Raw genomic sequence first — 20,677 nt, forward strand, 5'->3', positions numbered from 1 at the left:
CTCTAAATTATCTTTCATTGTCTCACACATGAGCTTTTGGGGGATACCTCATATTTAAACCATAACACTGTTCTTGGTCTTTTATTCTTCCAAATGAGTTTTAGACTGTTTTTTCTAGTTCTATGAGGAATGTCATTTTAATGGGAATTGCATTGACTGTATATTGCTTTTGGTAGTATGACAATTTTAACAATATTCTGCCTGCCCATGAACATGGGAGGTCTTTCCATCTTGTGTCTTTTTTAATTTCTTTTTTCAGTGTTCTATAGTTTTTATTGTTTCAAACTGTAGAGGTCTTTCACCTCTTTGGTTAGATTTATGCCTAGGATTTTTTTTTTTTTTGAGGCAATTGTGATTGGGATTCTTTTCCTGATTTCTTTCTCAGTAGATTCATTATCATTGAACATAGAAATAGAAATAAATGTAATTTACCACATAAATAGAATTAAGGGCAAACCTCACTTAGTGATTTCAATAGATGTTTTTCCAAAGTTCAGCATCCATTCATGATAAAAACACTGAAGATTCAAACTAAGGATAGAAGGAAACTACCTCAACATCATGATGGCAATGTGGTCATTATGTACAATCTCCTGAATATGTTATTGAAAATGATTTGTGAATATTTTATTAAGGATTTTTTTCATCTAAGTTCATTAAGGATATTGATGTAGTTTTATTTCTTGGTGTGTCCTTACCTGGTTTTGTACTAGCATGATACTGACTTCATAGAAAAAATTTGGAAGTATTCCAATGTCATGTGATAGTTTGAGGAGCATTGACATTAGTTCTTCTTTAAGGATCTGCTAGAATTCAGCTGAGAATCCATGTGGACCTGGGATTTTCATGTTGGAAGGCATTTTATTACTGCTTTTATATCCTTGCTCTTTATTGCTCTGTTTAGATTTTCTATGTCCTCTTGATTCAGTTTTGGCAGCTCATATGTGTCTAGAAATGTTCCCATTCCTTCCATGTTTTCCAATTTATTGGAGTATATTTTTTCAAAATATTCCCTGATGATCTTCTGAATTTCTGTGATATCTTGGTGATTTATTTTTCTTTTCATATTTAATTTTATTAATTTTGGTTGTCTCTTTTTTCCTTTGGGTTAGTTTGGTTAAGGTCTTATTAATTTTGTTTATCTTTTCAAAGAACCAACTCAGTTTTATTGATCCTCTGTGTTGTTTTTTTGTTCTCTATTTCATTGATTTCATCTCTGATATTAATTATTTCCTTTCTTTTATGGGTTTGGGAGTTGGTTTGTTCTATTTTCAAGGACCTTGACATGCATCATTAGGTTGTTTATTTGGGATCTTTCTCATTTTTCTTATGTAGGCACTCACATCTGAAACTTGCCTCTTAGAACCATTTTCGCAGTGTCCCAGATGTTTTGGTATGTTGTATCACTATACTTGAGCCTAAGAATTTTTTAATTTCTCCCAATTTCTTATATCACCAATTCGTCAATCAAGTTTATTGTTCAATCTCCATGAATTTATATAATTTCAGTAGGATTTTTTGGTGTTGACATAATTCTATTCCATTATACTCTAATAAGATGCAAGGAATTATATAAATTTTTTTGTATTTGCTAATAGTTGCTTTGTGACCTAAAAAATTATCTGTTTTGCAGATAGTTCCATGAGCAACTGAGAAGAAGGTGTATTCCACTGTTATTGGGTGAACTATTCTATAGGTGTCTGTTAAGTCCATTTGATTTATATTTTTTAGTTCTGTAAAGTCTTTATTGAATTTATGTCTGGATAATTTATATATTTCTGAGAAAGATGTGTTGAAATCAACCAATATTATTGTACAAAGGTCTGTTTGAACATTTAAGCCAAATTAATGACCAAGATTGCTATATCCAGCAAAGCTATCCTGCAAAATTGAAGGAGAAGGAATTAGATGTAATTATGTGATTGGGTGTACTAATGTTTGGGGTATGAATATTTACTACCTTACATCTTTTTGTGAGATTGTTCTCTTTTCCAACATGAAGTAAACTTCTTTGACTCTTCTGATTAATTTTGGCTTGAAATTTGCTGTGTCGATAATAAGAGTAACTACTCAACTTGTTTTGAGACTCTATTTGTATGGTATAAAAATGTCCATACTTTCAATTTCAACCTTTGGTTATCTTTGCCTGTAAAGTGAAACTCTTGCAAACAGCATATTATTGTGGTGTCTTGTTTTTAATCTGTTTTGCCAACCTGTGTCTTTTAATTGGAGAGTTGAGAACATTTATAATCAATGGTATTATACAGAGATTTTTATTAATTCCTGCCACTTTGATTTCTTTTTTTTTTTTTTTTGGGGGGGGGTGCTGGGGATTGAACCCAGGGCCTTATGCTTACAAGGCAAGCACTCTACCAACTTGAGCTATCTCCCCAGCCCCACTTTGATTTATTTCTAATGATTAATTTGGTCCTGTTTCTCATTATAGCTACTCTTCAAATGATATTCATTTGTGAGCCTCTGGGGTTTGTTTTTGATTTCTTTTGTGCGAAGTATTGCTTTAAATATTTTCTGTAGTACTGGCTAAGGAGTCATGAATTCTTTAATTTCTACTTACTTTGGAAGATTTTTATTTTTTCAATTCTGCATTATTACTTTGCTGGATATAACAATCTTGGTTGACAATTATTTTCTTTCAGGCCTTGGAACACATCATTCCAAGCCCTCTTTGATTTTAGAGTTTGTGCTGTGACATCAGAAGTAATTCTGATTGACTTGCCTCTAAATGAGACCTGACATTTTTCTCTTGAGGCGTTTAAAATTCAATCCTTGTTCTGTATGTTAGGCATTTTAATAATTTGTCATGGAAAAGATATTTTTTTGATCTTGTTTATTTAGGCTTCTGAATAATTCCTGTATTTGGATTTCCATCTCATTTTCAAGGTTTGGAAATTTTTCTGTTAGTATTTCCTGGAAGAGTTTATCCATTCTATTAGCCTGCATCTTATAACTCTCTTCAATTCCAATGATTCTTAAATTTGGTCACTTGTTGTTGTCCCACAGTTCTTGTATATTTTGCTTATAGTTACTTATTTCCCTTTCTTGAATATTGTCTGAATATTTAAGTTTTTGAGTTCTTTATATATCCTGGAGATTAATGTTCTATCTGAGGCACAGGTGGCAAAGATTTTCTTCCATTTTGTAGGTTCTCTCTTCACATTCTTGTTTGTTTCCTTTGTTGTGAAGAAGCATTTTAGTTTGATACCATCCAATTTACCAATTCTTGATTTAATTTCTTGTGATTTAGGAGTATTATTGAGGAAGTTAGTTCCTAAGCTGACGTGATGGAGATTTGGGCCTACATTTCTAGTAGGCACAGTGTCTCTGGTCTAATACCTAGGTTCTTGATCCACTTTGAGTTGAGTTTTGTGCAGGATGAGAGATAGGAGTTTAATTTCATTTTGCTACATATGAATTTCCAGTTTTCTAGCACCTTTTATTGAAGAGGCTATCTTTTTCTCCAGTATATGTTCACAGCACTCCTAGTATGAGGTACCTGTATTTATGTGGCATGTCTCTATGTCTTCTCTTCGGTTTCATTGATCTCTGTGTCTGTTTTGGTGGCAATACTGTGCCATTTTTGTTACTACAGCTCTGTAGTATGATTTACGCTCTGGTATCATGATGCCTCCTGCTTCACTTTCCTTGCTAAGGGTTGCTTTGACAATTCCGGGCCTCTTTTATTTTTCCAAATGAATTTCATGATTGCTTTTTCTATTTCAATGAAGAACATCATTGGAATTTTAATAGGAATTGCATTAAATTTGTATTGTGCTTTTGCTAGTATGGCCATTTTGACAATATTAATTCTGCCTATCTAAGAACATGGGAGATCTTTCTATCTTCTAAGGTCTTATTCAATTTATTTCTTTAGTGTTCTGTAGTTTTCATTGTAGAAGTCTTCCACCACTTCTGTTAGATTGATTCCCCAATTTTTTTTATGCTGTTATGAATGGGATAGTTCTCCTAATTTCTCCTTCAGTTGATTCATCTCTGATATAGAGGAACACAATTGATTTATGGATGTTGATTTTATATCCTGTTACTTTGCTGATATGAGTTCTAGAAGTTCTCTGATGTAGTTTGTTATGTATTCTAAATACAGAATCATGTCATCAGCAAATAGGGATAGTTTGATTTCTTATTTTCCTATTCACATCCCTTTAATTTCTTCTGTTCAGTTGCTCTGGTGAGAGTTTCAAGGATAATGTTGAACAGAAATGATGAAAAAGGGCATCCCTGTCTTTTTCCAGTTTTTAGAGGGAATGCTTTCAATTTTTCTCCATTTAGAATGATGTTGGCCTTGGGTTTAGCATATATAGCTTTTATAATGTTGAGGTATGTTCCTCCTATCCCTAGTTTTTCTAGTGTTTTAAACATGAATGGATACTGTATGTTGTCAAACTTTTTCTGCTTCTATTGAGATAATCATGTGATTCTTGTCATAAGGTCAATATATTGATGTGATGAATTATGTTTATTGATTTCTCTATGTAAAATCAAACTTGCATCCCTGGGATGAACCCCACTTGATCATGGTTTGCTATCTTTTAAATATGTTTTTGTATGTGAATTGCCAGTATTTTTGTATCTACGGTCATCAGGAATATTGGTCTGAAGTTTTCTTTCCTTGATGTGTCTTTGTCTGGTTTTGGTATCTGGGTGATATTGGCTTCATAGAATAAGTTTGGAAGGAATCCCTCCTTTTCTATTTCATCAAATAATTTGAGGAGGATGGGAGTTAGTTCTTCGAAGTTCTGGTAAAACTTTGCTGAGAATTCCATCTGGTCCTGGATTTTTCTTTGTTGGTCAACTTTTGATGGTGTTTTCAACTTTATTGCTTGAAATTCATCTGTTTAGACTTTTATGTTCTCCTGATTCAATTATGGAAGGTCATATGTCTCTAGAAATTTGTCAATGTCTTCAAGATTTTCTATTTTATTAGAGTATAAATTTTCAAAATAGTTTCTAATTATCATCTGTATTTCAGTAGTGTCCATTATGATATTTCCTTTGCCATCATGAATTTTAGTAATTTGAGCTTTTTCTCTTCCATTTCATTAGCTTAGCTAAGAGTTTTTCAATTTTATTTATTTTTTCAAAGAACCAACTTTTTGTTATGACAATTTTTTGGATTTTTTTGTTTTAGTTCATTGATTTCACCTCTAATTTTAATTATTCCCTGTCTTTTACTACTTTTGATATTGATTTGTTCTTCTTTTTCTAGGATTTGATATGTAATATTAGGTTATTTATTTGTTGACTTTCTATTCTCTTAATGAATGAACTCACTGCAATGAACTTTCCTCTTAGCACTGTCTTCTTAGTGACCCAGAAATTTTGATATATTGTATCACTATTCTCATTTACCTGTAAGTATTTTTTAAATTTCTTTCCTGATTTCTTATGCTATCCATTGGTCATTCAATAGTGCATTATTTAGTCTCCAGGTATTAGAGTAGCTTTTATTTTTTATGTTATTATTGATTTCTAATTTCATTCCCTTATGATCTGATAGAATGCAAGGTATTATCTCTATTTTTTTTTTATATTTGCTAAGAGTTGCTTTGTGGCCTAAGATATGGTCTACTTTAGAGAAGGCTCCATGTGCTGCTGAGAAAAATGTGTATTCAGTCATGGATGGATGAAATATTCTATATATGTCTCTTAAGTCTTAATCATTAATTGTATTTTTTAGTTCCATAGCTTCTTTATTTAGTTTTTGTTTGGAGGATTTACCCAGTCATGAGAGATGTGTGTTAAAGTCATCCAGTATTATTGTAATTGTGGTCTATTTGGTTCTTGAAATTGAGAAGGGTTTTTTTAAATGTTTGTTTTTAAAATAATTTTAGTTGCAAATGGACACAATACCTTTATTTTATTTATTTATATGTGGTGCTAAGGATCAAACCCAGTGACTGTCACATACTAGGCAAGTGCTCTACTACTGAGTCACAACCCCAGCCCCAGGAGAAGTTTTTTTTTTTTTTTTTCCAATGTACATAGATACTCCATTGTTTAGGGCATATATATTTATGACTGTTATGTCTTGTTGACGTATAATTCCTTAAGCAGTATGAAATGTCCTTCTTTGTCCCTTCTGATTAACTTTGACTTGAATTGCACTTTATTTGATATGAAGATAGAAACTCCTCTTGTTTATGAGACCCATATGAATAATACATTTTTTCCCATCCTTTTATCTTCATTCTGTGCATGTCTTTGCCTATAAGGTGAGTCTCTTGTAGACAGCATATTGTTGGGTTGATTTTTAATCCAATGTGCATGTCTATGTCTTTGGTGGATGAGTTTAGGCCATTTACAGTCAATGTTATTACTGAGAAATTATTTTTATTCCCTGTTATTTTTATTTATTTATGACTTTTAATTTTTTAGAAAATATTTTTAGTTGTTGAAAACATATCTTTTAGTTTTTTAATTTTTATGTGGTGCTGAAGACTGAACCCACTGCCTCACACGTTAGACAAGCACTCTACCACTGAACCACAACCCAAGCCTATCTGTCTTTTAATTTGAATTAGTTTCTCCTTTGATTGACTATTCATCTAGTGTAGTTCCTCCCTTTGCTGCTTATCACATTTATTTTTCATTTCTTCATGAATTTTAATTGAGAATGTTTTGTAGTACAGGCTTTCTGTTTGTGAATTTTTTTCACTTTTGTTTATCATGAAAGGTTTTTATTTCATCATCAGTTCTGAAGCTTAATTTTGCTGGGTATAGTATTCTTGACTGGCATCTATTTTCTTTCAGAGCTTGGTATATAGTATTTCAAGACCTCCTTGATTTAAGGTCTGGGTCTGAGATCCAGATTGGTTTCCCTCTAAATGTAACTTGTAATTTTTCTCTAGGAGCTTTTAAAATTCTATCCTTATTCTGTATGTCAGTCATTTTCATAATAATGTGCCTTGGTGTGGGTCTGTTGTAAATTTGTATATTTGGGGCCTGCAGTTCTCCAGTATTTAATTTTCTTTTTCTTTCTTTAGGTTTGGAAATTTTTCTCATATTATTTTATTGAAAAAGTTGTGCATTCCTTTGGTTCGTATCTCCAAGCCTTCATCTATCCCAATAAATCTTAAACTTGGTCTTTTTCTGGTTGTCCCATATTTCTTGGAAGTTCTGTTCATGGTCTTGAAACATCTTTTCTCCATGGTCAACTTTATTTTCAAGATTGTATATTTTGTCTTTATTGAAATTCCGTCTTCCAGTTGGTCTAGTCTGTTGATGATGCTTTCCATTGAATTTTTTTTGAGTTTTTACAATTTATTAATCCTCATGAAAAAGTCTCATAATCACTGCAGATAACGTCATTGCAGAATCTTTACTCCTTCGGTTGTTATCCAATCTCCAGCTCACTTTTTGCCAACACCAACATTGGCCTTTGCAGTCCCTTTGACTTTCTTCATTCTGTTCTTAGGTTCCTTTCACTGTTTTCTTGAGGTCTTTTTCTTTTCATACAAGCCGTGTCTTTCCAGTCTATGTTTGGGTTCATTTTTCTTTGCATAATCCAATGAATCATAGATCATGCCAAAGCCAGTTGTCTTGCCCCCTCCAAAATGGGTTCTGAATCCAAACACAAAGATGACATCTGGTGTGGTCTTGTACATTTTGGCTAATTTTTCTCGAATTTCTGTCTTAGGTACTGTTGCTTTCCCAGGATGAAGAACATCAATTACCTTTGTTTCCTCTGAAGTAGTCGGTTGAACTTCCTGGTCCGGATAGTTACTGTGTCATTCATGATGGCGGTATATCCTCAGAAACCCAGGGAGGAAAAGAGTTCATTGAATTTTTAATTTGGTTAATTGATTCCTTCATTTCAAGGATTTCTGCTTGATTTTTTTTTCAGAATCTCTTATCCCTTTATTGAAGTGATCTTTCACTTCCTGTATTTTATCTCTGATTTGACTTGTTACATCATCTTTTACATCACAGATCAGTTTAACTATGTACATTCTAAATTCTTTCTCTGACCTTTCTTCCACTGTGGTGGTGATGGATTCTGATATTGAAGTATCTTTGTTTTAGGTGATTTGTTCCTTTGCCTTTTCATGTTGTCTGTGTGTCCATCCATATCATAGTATGGATCTGAGGCAGTAGAGATTCTACCCTGTGGATTTAAAGTGTTCCTGAAGATTTTCAGCACCTCACCATTTAGGGGGAGACAAATAATAGCAATAACCAGTGCAAACAATATATAGTATTAAACCTTATAGTTCCTTCTAGGACATCTTCAATGTTAATTGTCCCAATAAACAGAAATGATATGATCAATTATTGCCTACAATAAAAACAGTAAGTTTGCAAAAGGGTTTATAATTTTGAATGGTGGACAGGGAAAGAACAGAAATGATGTGGAAAGTGATGATTATGAGGAGGAGAGAAGGTTGAAGTAAAAAATCAAAGGAAGAATGAATGAGAGAACTGTAGAGGTTGGCTATTAGCAGAAGCAAAAAAGAATCAAGGGAAACTGATGAGTGAAAGAAAATATATAAAGTAAAAATATTTTAAAATAAAAAGAATACAAAACAAAACTGAAATATACTAAGCAAACATTCCAGTCCTCAAAATAGTGATCCATGAAAAATAAGTGGCTTCAAAATGCTTGAAATGAGTGAAAAACAAATATGAATATGTATAAGTGTCCATGAACCATTAACATCACAATTAAACAGAAAAAAAGAAAAAAAGAGTTCTTGAAGAAAAGTTAAATAATTGTTTCCATTGTAGTTCAGATTCTCAGCTTCCCTTCTCATCAGTTAGGTGGGGTTGTCTGGATGCCATGCTTGCTCCACCCAGGGTGGGATTGCTGGAGCGAGAGAGGTGACCCCGCGAACACCTGGAGGCGGGGTGTAGGCCCAGGTGGGCTCCAGGCTCTTTGCCTGGAGATTTTAAATCAGCGCACCTCCAGGGCCCAGAAGTTGCTGGTCCACATGAAAGACCGCACCCCAGGGATATCCCCTGGGTTCCACTCGTGTGGCAGAGGAGACAGTTCTTAGTCCACCGCATTTCCTGTGGACCCACGTTTCCCGTTCCCAGGTTCAGTCTCCAAACTCAGTCTCTCCAGCCGCCACCCTTTCAAATCCCCAGCCAGGCCTGTCTCTCCCTGCTGGTCCTGCTCACACCAGACTGGAGGGGAGGGGCGAGCTGGGTGGGTTTCCACGACCCACGATACCCTGTGTAAACCTCCCTCCGTCTTTGCTCCTCCTGGTCACCTAGGCACACTCTGTTGTGCAGTGTGGGTCTGCAGGCCTATATTTCAAGCCAAACTTGGGTGTGCAGGAATCGGCTCCCCCAGCTGTTGGTCCCCTCACTGTGGCTGCAAAATGTTTCCTTCCTCTGTCCTCTGCACGCCGCCTGGAATGGGGGGCTTCATTCCCGCACTAGGATGTTGTGCAGCAGGCCTTTCAATTTAATAGGGCAGTGTCTTTGACTCTCAGCTCTCTGTACCCAGACATGCCTCAGGCCCCCAAAAAGAGTGTGGGCTCCTTTAATTCCCTTATCCTTCCACTTTGCTCACAGAGGGACCTCTCTGGCTGGTTCCTCCAGCCATGGCAGCAGCTGCAGCACTGGAAATTTCTTCCTTATTTTATGATGTCCAACCCTCTGTGTTCCCAGTCTGCTTTGAATATCCAGTATTAGACACCAGTAAACCCCCACCTTTCTATGGTGCTGTTCTCCTGCCTTCCTGAGAAGCGCCTATCTGCTGTCTTGGTCTCATGCTGTGGAGCAGCCAGGACTGTGTTGGGTCTTAAGCAGCTCTTGGGCTGGATTTCCCTTCCACTGTCATGTGGGCCTTTTTAGGGTGCAGCTTCTCTTGCCAAAGTGTCCTAGTGTGATGGAGATGGAGACCCTTGTAGGAATGGCACCCGCAGCCTCTGTGTTGGTGCAGTCTGATTTTGCCGTACCAGCAGATGTCTGCTATGGGACCTGAGGCACACCTGCCCAGCCATCGCTTACTGGGGCCTGGCCATTAGACTGGGTTTTCCCCCCTTCTATTCTTTCTATTAAAGTACAGCTGAAGTTCAAGTGTGTGGAGCAAAGTGTGCCTTTGTCTGGGTTTAGTTCAGCAGCAGAGCCTCTACCTTGCGAACTTATGGCGTCCCTGTAGATTCCCAGTAACTCACAGAAAAGGGAAGCAAACAGTAGGAACAACTAAAGCAAATAGGCAGCATTAAAAGAAAGACCTGGTGCCTACTATGACATGCGCGACACCAATGTCCACAAGAACAGGACTTGGGGTCAGCAACGGCCAGCGGCAGAAACAACAAATAACCACGAACTAGACCTGGCATCCAGCGGCAGGTGTCGCCTGTGTCCTGCACAGCAGGAATAACTGCAGTAACATGAACGGCGGGGCAGGCGTTATACAGACCAATTAGTCCTAAAAGGTGGTAAAATATGGCTCATTCGGAGAAGAGAAAATGTGATAGGAAGATAGAAGAAAATTTAGAATGCTCAAAATGTGAACAGAATGCAAAAGAGATGTCACAATCGGTGGAGGAGAAATAGGAAAAACAATAAAGGGAGAAATCAAGAAAAAGAGGAATTGGCTGTTAGCCAGAGAAGAAAGGAGAGAAAAGAAACTAATAAAAATATAACACAATAAAATCAAAATAAACCAAGACCCCTAACCTTTAAAGGGAAAAATAACTATCAGTTAAGAATGAGAAAAAGAGAAAAAAAAATTTTAAGAAATGAATGAGAGAAAGAGAAACAAATATGTATATGTATCCAGGAACTAATCTGCAGGCAAGAACACCAAAAAAAAAAAAAAAAAAAAAAAAGATAAAAAGATTCTTAATGAAAAATGAAAGAATTGTCTTCACTGAGATTCTTCACTGAGATGGTCAAAAGAAGTCAATGAGTATGGATGGTCACTGCTTATGCCCAGCCGTTTTTCTCTCTATTTTTCCTTGGGCTTCGAGGGGGTGGTGGGGAGGAGAAGCACCCAAGAGCTGGCAGTGTCGACCCTTCTTTCCGTGTTGCTCACTGACTGCCGGCAGGAGTCGCCTAACGTGAAGCTGCTTGGAATAGCTCTCAGCTTCCCTAAACACTAATTCCAGGGCATTTTCATTACCCAAAAAGACACTTCAATATCCATTAGCAGTTATTTCCCATTCCCTTCTGACCACTACCCCTGACAACCATTTATCTACTTTCTGTCTATCCATTTGACTATTCTAGACATTTCATATAAATGAAATAACATGAAATGTGCCTTTTTGTGTCTGGCTTCTTTCACTTCGCATCGTACTTTCAAGGCTCACCTGTTGTAGTGCGTGCTATACTGCATACATTGTGTGGATCTACTTTTTCCATAGTATGAATAATGCTGTGAACATTCATGTAAAAGCCTGTGTGAGCATATGTTTTAATTTCTCTTGGGCATATTCCTAAAATGGAATTGCTGTGTTGCACAATGACTCTGTTTTAACATTTTGAGGACCACCAGACAGGTCTTCATAGGGGTGGGTGACTAATGGTATTTTATTTTCATAAGCTTATTGGCCATTTGTATATCCCCTTAGGAACATGCCTGTTCACTTCCTTTGCCCATTTTTAATTGGGTCTTTTATCTTTTTTATTGTTGATTTGTAAGAGTCCTTTTATATATTATGGATAAAAGAGTCTTATCGGATTTATGATATATATTTTTTCCCATTCTGTGGGTTGTCTTAACCTTCTTGATAGGGTCCTTTGACATACAAAAGTTTTTAATTTTGATAAAGTGCAGTTCGTTTTTGTTGTTGTTGCTTATGATTTTAGTGTCACATTTAAGAAAATTGCCTAGTCCAGTTACTAAGATTTATATTAATGTTTTCTTCTAAGAATTTTATAATTTTTAATCTTACACTTAGGTCTTTGATCCATTTCAAGATAAAATTTTGTATCTGGTGTGATGTAGGATCCCAATTCATTCTTTTACATATGGATATCTAGTAGTCCCATCACCATTTAGTTAAAGGACTGTTTCCTCACTGACTGATCTTAGTGCCTATGTAAAAAACCAGTTGACAACAGACCTACGTGCTTATCTCTGGATTCTCAATTACATTCTATTAATCTATATCTCTCTCATGCTCATACCACCCTGTTTTTATTACCATAGCTATTTGGTGGGGTTTGAAATTGGAAGTGTGCGATCTCTAGATTTGTTCTTCTTTTTCTAAATTGTTTTAGCTATTCTGGGTCCCTTGCCTAGTCCACATGAATTTCAGCATCAGCCATTAGAGCTTTAATAGGGATTGATATTGAATCTGTAGATTGTGGAAGCCCTCTTAACAATATTAATCTTTCAGTGCATGAAATGGGATGTTTTCCCACTTATTTAGAAATTCAATTTATTCCAGGAATGTCTTATAGTTTTAAATACGGAAGTCTTAGCTGAACCTAGTGGCATGTTCCTCTGGTTGCAGTTACTCAGGAGGCCAGAGTTTGAGTCCAGCCTGGGCAACATAGTGAGACCCTATCTGAAAACAAAAACAAAGGAGACTCTTGTATGTCCTTGGTTACCGTTTTATCCTTTTTTTTGTTTTTGTTTTTTTCCCGGCATTGGGGATTGAACCCAGGGGCACTTCACCACTGAGCAACACCCCCAGTCCTTTTATTTTTAATTTTGAGACAGGGCCTCACTTAGTTTTTCAGGATCTCACTGAGTTGCTGAGACTGGCCTCAAATTTATGATCACCCTTAGCCTTAGCCTCCCGAGTTGCTGGGATGAGAAATGTACACCTCTATGCCTGGCTGCTCTTTTTTATTGCTAGTGAAGTTGATTTCATTCCTTTTGGGGGTTAGTCATTGCTACATAGAAATACAACTGATTTTCTATGCTGATCTTGTATCGTACCATCTTGCTGAACTCATTTATTAGTTCTAGTAGCTTCATACATCTGTATTCTTTCAGGGTTTTCTATGTATGAGCTAATAGAGGTAATTTTACTTCTTCCTTTCTAAGAAAGAATGCCTTGTATTTCCTTTCTTGCCTAAACTGCCCTGGCCAGAACCTCCAGTATAAATCAGCATAGGAAGGATGAGGGCAATCATCCTTGTTTTATTCTTGATTTTGAGGAGAAAGTTTGTCCTTGACCATTAAGTTACAATGTTAGCTGTGGGGTTTTTATAGGTGGCCTTTATTGGGTTGAGGAAATTCCTTTCTATTCCTAGTTTTTGAGTTTTTTTTTTTTTTTTTATCATGAAAGCACACTGAATTTTGTCAGATGATTTTTCTGTATCTATTGAAATAATCACATGGTTTCTCCTTTATTTTATTAATCAACCAATTTATTTATGTTGGTGGTACTGGAGATTGCACTCAAGAGTACTCTGTCACTGAACTATGTCCCCAGACCCTTTTATGTTTTGAGACAGGTCTCCCTAATTTGCTGAGGCTGGCCTTGAACTTGTGAGTTATTAGGATTGCAGCATGGGGCACTGCGCCCAGCTATTTATTTTATTAATATGATGTATTACATTTTCATATGTTGAACCAATTTTAAAATCCTATGATAAATCCCACCTGATCATGATATATAAGCCTTTTTTTATATGTTGATATTTTTAGGTTTGGCATCTGTATTCATACTGCTATGTAGTTTTCTCATGATGTCCTTTTCTGGTTTTGGTATTGGGGCAATACTGGCCTCATATGATGATTTAGGAAATGTTCCCTTCTATTGTTTTGGAAGTATTTGTGAAGGAATGGGTTAATTATTCTCTAAATGCTGGGTAGAAGCCAAGCACATTGGTGAACTCATAATCCCAACTACTCAGAGCCTCTCCAGTTGCTGGGATTGTAGGCGTGCGCCACGGAGCCGGCCTGCTTTCGTCTCCTTAGCAGTGGAATCGCTGGGCCACCCATTTAATCACTTATCATTTGAGGAACTGCCAGACCATGTTCCACAGCAGCTGCCCCATTTCATATTCCCAGCAGAGTCTAGATGGTTCCAATTTCTCCACATTTTCTCCAACACTTACCTATTAATTCTAGCTACCTTTTTGTGTGCGTGGTGGTATCTCACTGTGGGTTCAATTTGCATTTCCCTGATGGCTGGTGATGTTGAGCATTTCCTCAGTTGAACACTGTCCATTTGCATGGCTTCCCTTGAGGAAGATCTGTTCAGATCCTTTGCCCAGCCCCTGCCTTTTACTTCCCCAATGCTGGGAATTGAACCCAGGGCCTTGTGCTTACAAGGTAGGCACTCCACCAACTGAGCTGTACTCCCAGCCCCTAGAAACATCCACTTAAAAAAAAAAAAAAATTTAATTGTAAATGAACACAGTGGCTTTATTGTATTTTTATGTGGTGCTGAGGATCAAACCCAGGGCCTCACACATGCCAGGCAGGCAGTCTTCCACTAGAGCTACAGCCCCAGCCCTACAGCCATGTTTTGATGCATTCTTCTAGTATGTTTATACTCATTTTTATACATCTTCAATTTTTACATTTTCTAATTTCCCTTACATTTTTGCTTCAATTCATTTGTTATTTGGGAATGTTGTTCAATTTCCACACATTTGTGAATTCCTAAAATTTCTTTCTATCATTGATCTCTAATTTCCTCCAATTGTGGTGAATGAACACATTGGTATGATTTGTCTTCTAAAATATACTGATTCTTATTTTATGATCTAACATATGGTCTGTCGTGGAGAATGTTCCACATGCACTTGAGAAGTTAGTGTATTCTGCTCTTGTTGGGTGGATGTTATGTAGGTGTCTGCTAGGGCGAGTTGATTTAGTGTTGTTAGGTCTTCTCATGCTGAACTTCTAATTCTAGTCATTATTGAAAACAGTGTGGCTTCTAACAATTATTGTGGTTTTTTGGAAGTATTTAAGCTTATTTTAACTGACACATAAAGACATAAAAATTGTACATACTGTGAGATACCACATGATGTTTTGATACATGTATACATTGTGTAACATTTAAATCAGATTAAACATATCTCTTCTAAACATTCAAAATTCTTTCTTCTGGCTCTGTGAGTACACAATACTTTATCATCATCTCTAGTCATAACTACTGTGCAATAGCACACCAGAACTTCTTTTTAAAATTATTTTTGAAAAATTTTTTTAGTTATAGGAGAACACAATACCTTTATTTTATGTATTTATTTTTATTTCCGTGTGGTGCTGAGGATCAAGCGCAGTGCCTCACACATGCTAGGCAAGCGCTCTACGCCTGAGCTGCAGCCCAGCCCCCACCAGAACTTCTTACTCCTTCCTCACAATGACTTAGTACGCACTGACCAACCTCCCCTGTCCTTTCAGCCCCCTTCTCTCCCAGCCCCTGGTACCCACCATTTCACTCTCAACTTCTGTAAGAGCAACGTTTTGTGTTCCACAGATGAGTGAGACTTTGCTTACTTCATTTAACATAAAGGCCTCCAATTCCATGCATGTCACAAATGACAGAATTTCCTGTTTTTTTTCCTTTATCCATTCATTAGTTGATGGACACTTAAGTTTGCTTCTGTTTCTTAGCTGTTCTGAATAGTGTTTCAGTGGCTGTGGGAGAGCTAATGTCTCTTCAACATGTTGATCTTATTTCCTTTGGATAAATACCCAGTAGTGGGATTGATGAATTATATGGTAGCTCTATTTTTAATTTTTCGAGCAACAGCCACCCTGATTTCCCTAATGGCTGGGCTGATTTATATTCCCACCAACAGTGTACACGTTGCCCTTTTCTCCACATTTCTACCAACACTTTATCTTTTGCTTTTTGATAACTGCCGTTCTTACTGGTGATATAGCATTGTGGGTTCAACTTGCAAGTTTCTGATTAGTGACGGTATTTTTTCATATACCTGTTGATTATTTATGTCTTCTTTTGGGAAATCTCTGTTGCCCACTTTTTAATTGGTTCTTGGCTATTGAGTTTTTGAGTTTCTCATGTGTTCTGGATGGACACTGACTCCGGTCAGGTGTACAGTTTGGAAACGTTTCCTGCCATTCTGTAGGTTGTCTCTTCACTTTGTTCCTTTGCTGTGCAGAAGATTTTAGTTTGATGCAATCCCATTTCTCTATTTCCATAAATATGTGTGTGTACATACATTTTTTCTTTTTTATTGCTTTAATTTCTTTGCTTTTGGGGGTTTTCTCAAATAAAATCCTTGTCCATTCCAATGTCTTGAAGGATTTGCCCTATGTTTTTTTCTTGTCATTTCATAATTTCTGGGGTTGTTTTGCTTGTTTGGGTTTTTGGTACCCGGATTGACCCCAGAGGCACTTTACCACTGAGATACATCCCAGCCCTTTTTATTTTTTATTTTGAGACAGGGTCTCACTAAGTTGCATCGGGCCTTGATAAATTACTAAGGCTGGGCTCAGACTTGTGATCCTCCTGTCTCAGCCTCCCAAACTACTGGGATTACAGGTGTGTGGCACCATACCCAGCTTACATATTAGTCTCTAATCCACTTTTATTTTTTGTAACTGGTAGGAGCGAGGGGCTGTTTCATTCTTCTGCATGTGAATATCCAGTTTCCCTAGCATCATTTATTGAAGTTTGTGTTCTTAGCACACTTATCAAAAATCAGTCAGTGGGAGGTATGTGGGTCTGTTCTGTTCCATAATAATTATTGTCGAATTATCCATTTTTCTCTTCAGTTCTCTCAGGTTTTGTTTATATATCTTTGGGTTATTTTGTTAGGGGCATCCATATTTATAATCATTATCTATATTTGATGGATTCACATTTTTAACATTAAAAAAATCTTTGTTTCTAATAATTTTTCTCTTAAAGTCCTTTTCTGACATTAATGTAGACCTTCTAGTTCTCTATATTCATGGTAATTTTCTTTCCATTCTTTAAAGTTTCAACTCTTTCATGTCTTTGGCTCTGTGTCTTTTTAGAAGACTGTATATTTAGGTTTTTAAATAATTTAATTTGTTCTTTTTAGTTACACATGACAGTAGAATGTATTTTGACATTATACATACATGGAATGCCACTTCCTGTTTTTCTGGTCATTCATGATGTGGAATACATTGGTCATGTATTCCTATATGAACATGGAAAGTGGTGTCCCACTCATTCTATCTTTCCTACTCCCATTCCCCCTCCCTTCCCCTTTGTCTAATCCAAAGTAATTCTATCCTTCCTTAAGACCCCCACACACCTGATACTTACTGTGAGTTAGTATCCACATATCAGAATATTTGGCCTTTGCTTTTTGGGGACTGGCTTATTTCACTTAGCATGATAGTCTCCAGTTCCATCCATTTACCTGCAGATGCCATAATTTCATTTCTTTTCTGGCAGAGTAATATTCCATTGTGTATATATATCACATTTTCTTTGCCCAGTCATCTGTCGAAGTACATCTAGGCTTGTTCCATAGTTAGAGCTGCTATAAATATTGATGTGGCAGCTATATGCTAATTTTAAGTCCTTTAAGTATATACCAAGAAGTGGGATAACTGGGTCAAATGGTGATTCTATTCCACGTTTTCTTAGGAAACTCCATTCTGCTTTCCAGAGCAATGTATACTCCCACCAGTAATGTATGAGTGAACCTTTTCCCCCACATCCTTGCCAACATTTACTGTTATTTATATTTTTGATAATTGCCATTCTGACTAGAGTAAAATAAAATCTCAATGTAGTTTTAATTTGCATTTCTCTAATTGCTAGAGATGTTGAACATTTTTTTCATATATTTGTTAACTGTATTTAGAAGACTGTATATTTGGACTGTGTGTGTATGAGAGAAAATCCTTTAAACATATTCTTTTTTTAAAAATATTTTTTAGTTGTAGGGCTGGGAATATGGCTCAGTTGGTAGAGTGCTTGCATACATGCACAAGGTCCTGGGCTCAATACCCAGCACCACACACAAAAAAATTTAGTTATTGATGGTCTTTTATTTATTTTTATGTGGTGCTGAGGATCAAACCCAGTGCCTCACACATACTAGGCAAGCGATCTACCACTGAGCTACAGGCCCAGCCCTAAATACTCTTTTTTAATCTGTTTGCTCTATTTACATGTAATTATAGATAAGGTAGGATTTACCTCTGCCATTTTATTTCCTTTTATTATCTTATTTCCCCCCTTATTTCCTGCATTACTGCCTTCTTTTTAATCTGTCATTTTTTTGAACCCATGGGCACTCTACCACTGAGCTACATCCCCAGCCCTTTTTATTTTTTGAAACAGAGGCTTGCTAAGTTGCTCAGGCTGGCCTTGAACCTAATCCTCCTGCTTCAGCCTCCAGGCAGTTGGGCTGTGGAAGGCACTGCCTCAGCCAGCCCCTCCCTTTCTCTTTTCACGTGTGCACTTGTACACTTGATGGCCTCCCAAAGGACTCTGAGGCTTCCTTCATTGTTCATTAGTATTTCTGTTCCTTGCGTTAATTTCAACATGCCTATTTTCAAATTTGCTGATTCTTTTTCTTTTTAAAAAAATATTTTCAGTTGTTGATGGACCTTTATTTTATTCATTTTTTTGTATGTGGTGCTGAGAATCGAACCCAGTGCTTCACACATGCGAGGCAGGCACTGTACCACCGAGCCACCACCCCAGGCCCTGCTGACTCTTTTCCTGTGCACTCAAATCTGCTATTGAGTCTCAGTAGTGGATTTTTCATCTCAGATATTATACTTGCCAACTTGAAAATTCATACTTGGTTCCTTTGTATAATTTCTGTATCTTCTTTCTTACTATTTGTTGAAGCATTTGCTTTATTCTTTGCTTTAATTCTTCAGACATAGTTTATCTTGGCTTTTGGAACATGTTTAAAGTAACTTAAAATCTAGCACTAAGGAAGGGCTGGGGATATAGCTCAGTTGGTAGAGTGCTTGCCTTAAAAGCACGAGGCCCTGGGTTCAATCGCCAGCACTGAAAAAAAAAAAAAAAAAAAAAAAAACTAGTACTAAGGAAAGAAGGAAAGTTAAAATGCCATAAAGCTTTCTGTTCTTACTGAAACTCAACTGGGTTGCTGCAAGTCTTTGTATAATTTCCAGAATTCTGCAAGCTGATTCTGATAATATGTGGCAGGTTTTCATGACTTTTATGGAGAACACAAACTTTCAGTGGTTCTGACTGGACCATTTTTGCTGACTCTTTTTTTGAATTTTGATTCAAACAAACTAAAAAAAGATATTTTGATACAACTGGTAAAAACCGGACATAGATTACTATTTTAAAATTTTGCTTTCTTAGATAGGAAAATTGTTATTAAAGTCATATATATATTTCAAAGACCCTGTTAGAGTTACACAGTGGTACTTAGGTTTCTGAGATTTGCTTTCAGTATTCCAGTGCACACGCCAGAAAAGTATATATGGGGAGAAATGAAATATTGGCACAAGTTCTTGGAAGTGATGGGTACATTTTTGTGTTTGAAAATTTCTAAAATACAGTTTTTTAAAGAAAAGGGTTACCCTTGGGTCCAAATAAGGCTACCTTAAACTAGGAAAAAGTAACAGTTCCTAACTGACCTTGGGTAGAAGAGAGTAGAGCAAGGTCACATGGGCCGAGAAGGAGGAATAAGGAGAACCACTCAGGCGCCCCCAGGATGAAGGGACACGTTCTAAAGCAAGCACAGACCTGTTACCACGTCTGAGTCTGAAAGCCAAGGGTGCTGATTCGTCAAGTTCAGCTCAACCCTGGTCCAGCCCCCGTCTGTGGTCTCAGTCCCTATATGCTACCACATCCCATCTCCAGCTTCTTTCCTAGAGGTGGCAAGAGATGTCCCACCAACACCTTTTCATTTGTCTTGAACAGCACTTTGGCCATGACCCAAGGATGGAACTATGCACAGAGCAATGGGCCTTCAAGGACGGAGGAGGCCCGGATAGGGTAGGCTCTGTCCTCCTCAGTGACTCCACAGCCTCAAGACATCAACTGGGGACAGGGAACCTTCTCTGGGGACTCAACTATCAGATCTGGTAACTTAATCAGCAACACTCCAGTAATATTAAATCATATAAAATGTGTACTTGTAAATTCTTTATACCATACTCTAGATACAAGGACTTCAAGATCCCGAGGCAGGGAGTATGGAAGACCTACCCAGCAGGGGACCTATAAGGTAGGACAGTGCAGGCCCTGCAGCTCCTGATTTAAGGCCCAAGGAGGACCTTGCCAGCCTGCTCTGCCATTGGCTTTCCAAATGGGAAAGAGAGCCACCAGGGGAGACAGGCACCCTGTGGTCTGAGCATAAGAAGGAGGGTTTGGGCAGGCAGGTGAGAACCTGCCATTCTTTGCTTAGACTACAGAAAACAGATTTTTTGTAAAAAATAGAAATAGCTGAGAAATTTGAACTTCCTCTGTAGCCAGGTTGGGAGAGAAATAATGGAGAGAGAGAAGTCAGGGTGAGGTGTGGTCACCAAAGGAGAGCAGGCTGAGGAGCTGAGCTAAGCAGAACCTACAGGACCTGGGAACAACACTGCTGTGGCTTATTTTATTGCCACGATGGCTACCACAGTGTCATGCAGACCAGAGAGGGAGCCCTGCAGTGAGGAGAGCCTGGCATTTCTAGGAAGTATCTGTAGGTTACTTTGGAAAATGAGGGGCCAGAAGATGCCACAACCTTACACGAGGGGAGACTGAAACCATCCTGTGTATTACCACCCAGCATCCCCAGCTGAAGGTGTCCATGCCCTACCCCAAGTCCACATTACAACCAC

The 20,677-nt window shown here is 37.3% G+C and overlaps 1 pseudogene across 1 annotated transcript; it reads right to left on the reverse strand.

Moving 5' to 3' along the window:
* Nucleotides 1-7,287: 7,287 nt before the first annotated feature.
* Nucleotides 7,288-7,774, reverse strand: LOC306663045 (small ribosomal subunit protein eS24-like; annotated as a pseudogene). The gene has a single exon. The product of its transcript is annotated as a small ribosomal subunit protein eS24-like (transcript).
* Nucleotides 7,775-20,677: the final 12,903 nt, after the last annotated feature.

Source organism: Sciurus vulgaris (assembly GCF_902686455.1).
Source record: "Sciurus vulgaris genome assembly, chromosome: 5".
NCBI lineage: Eukaryota > Metazoa > Chordata > Mammalia > Rodentia > Sciuridae > Sciurus > Sciurus vulgaris.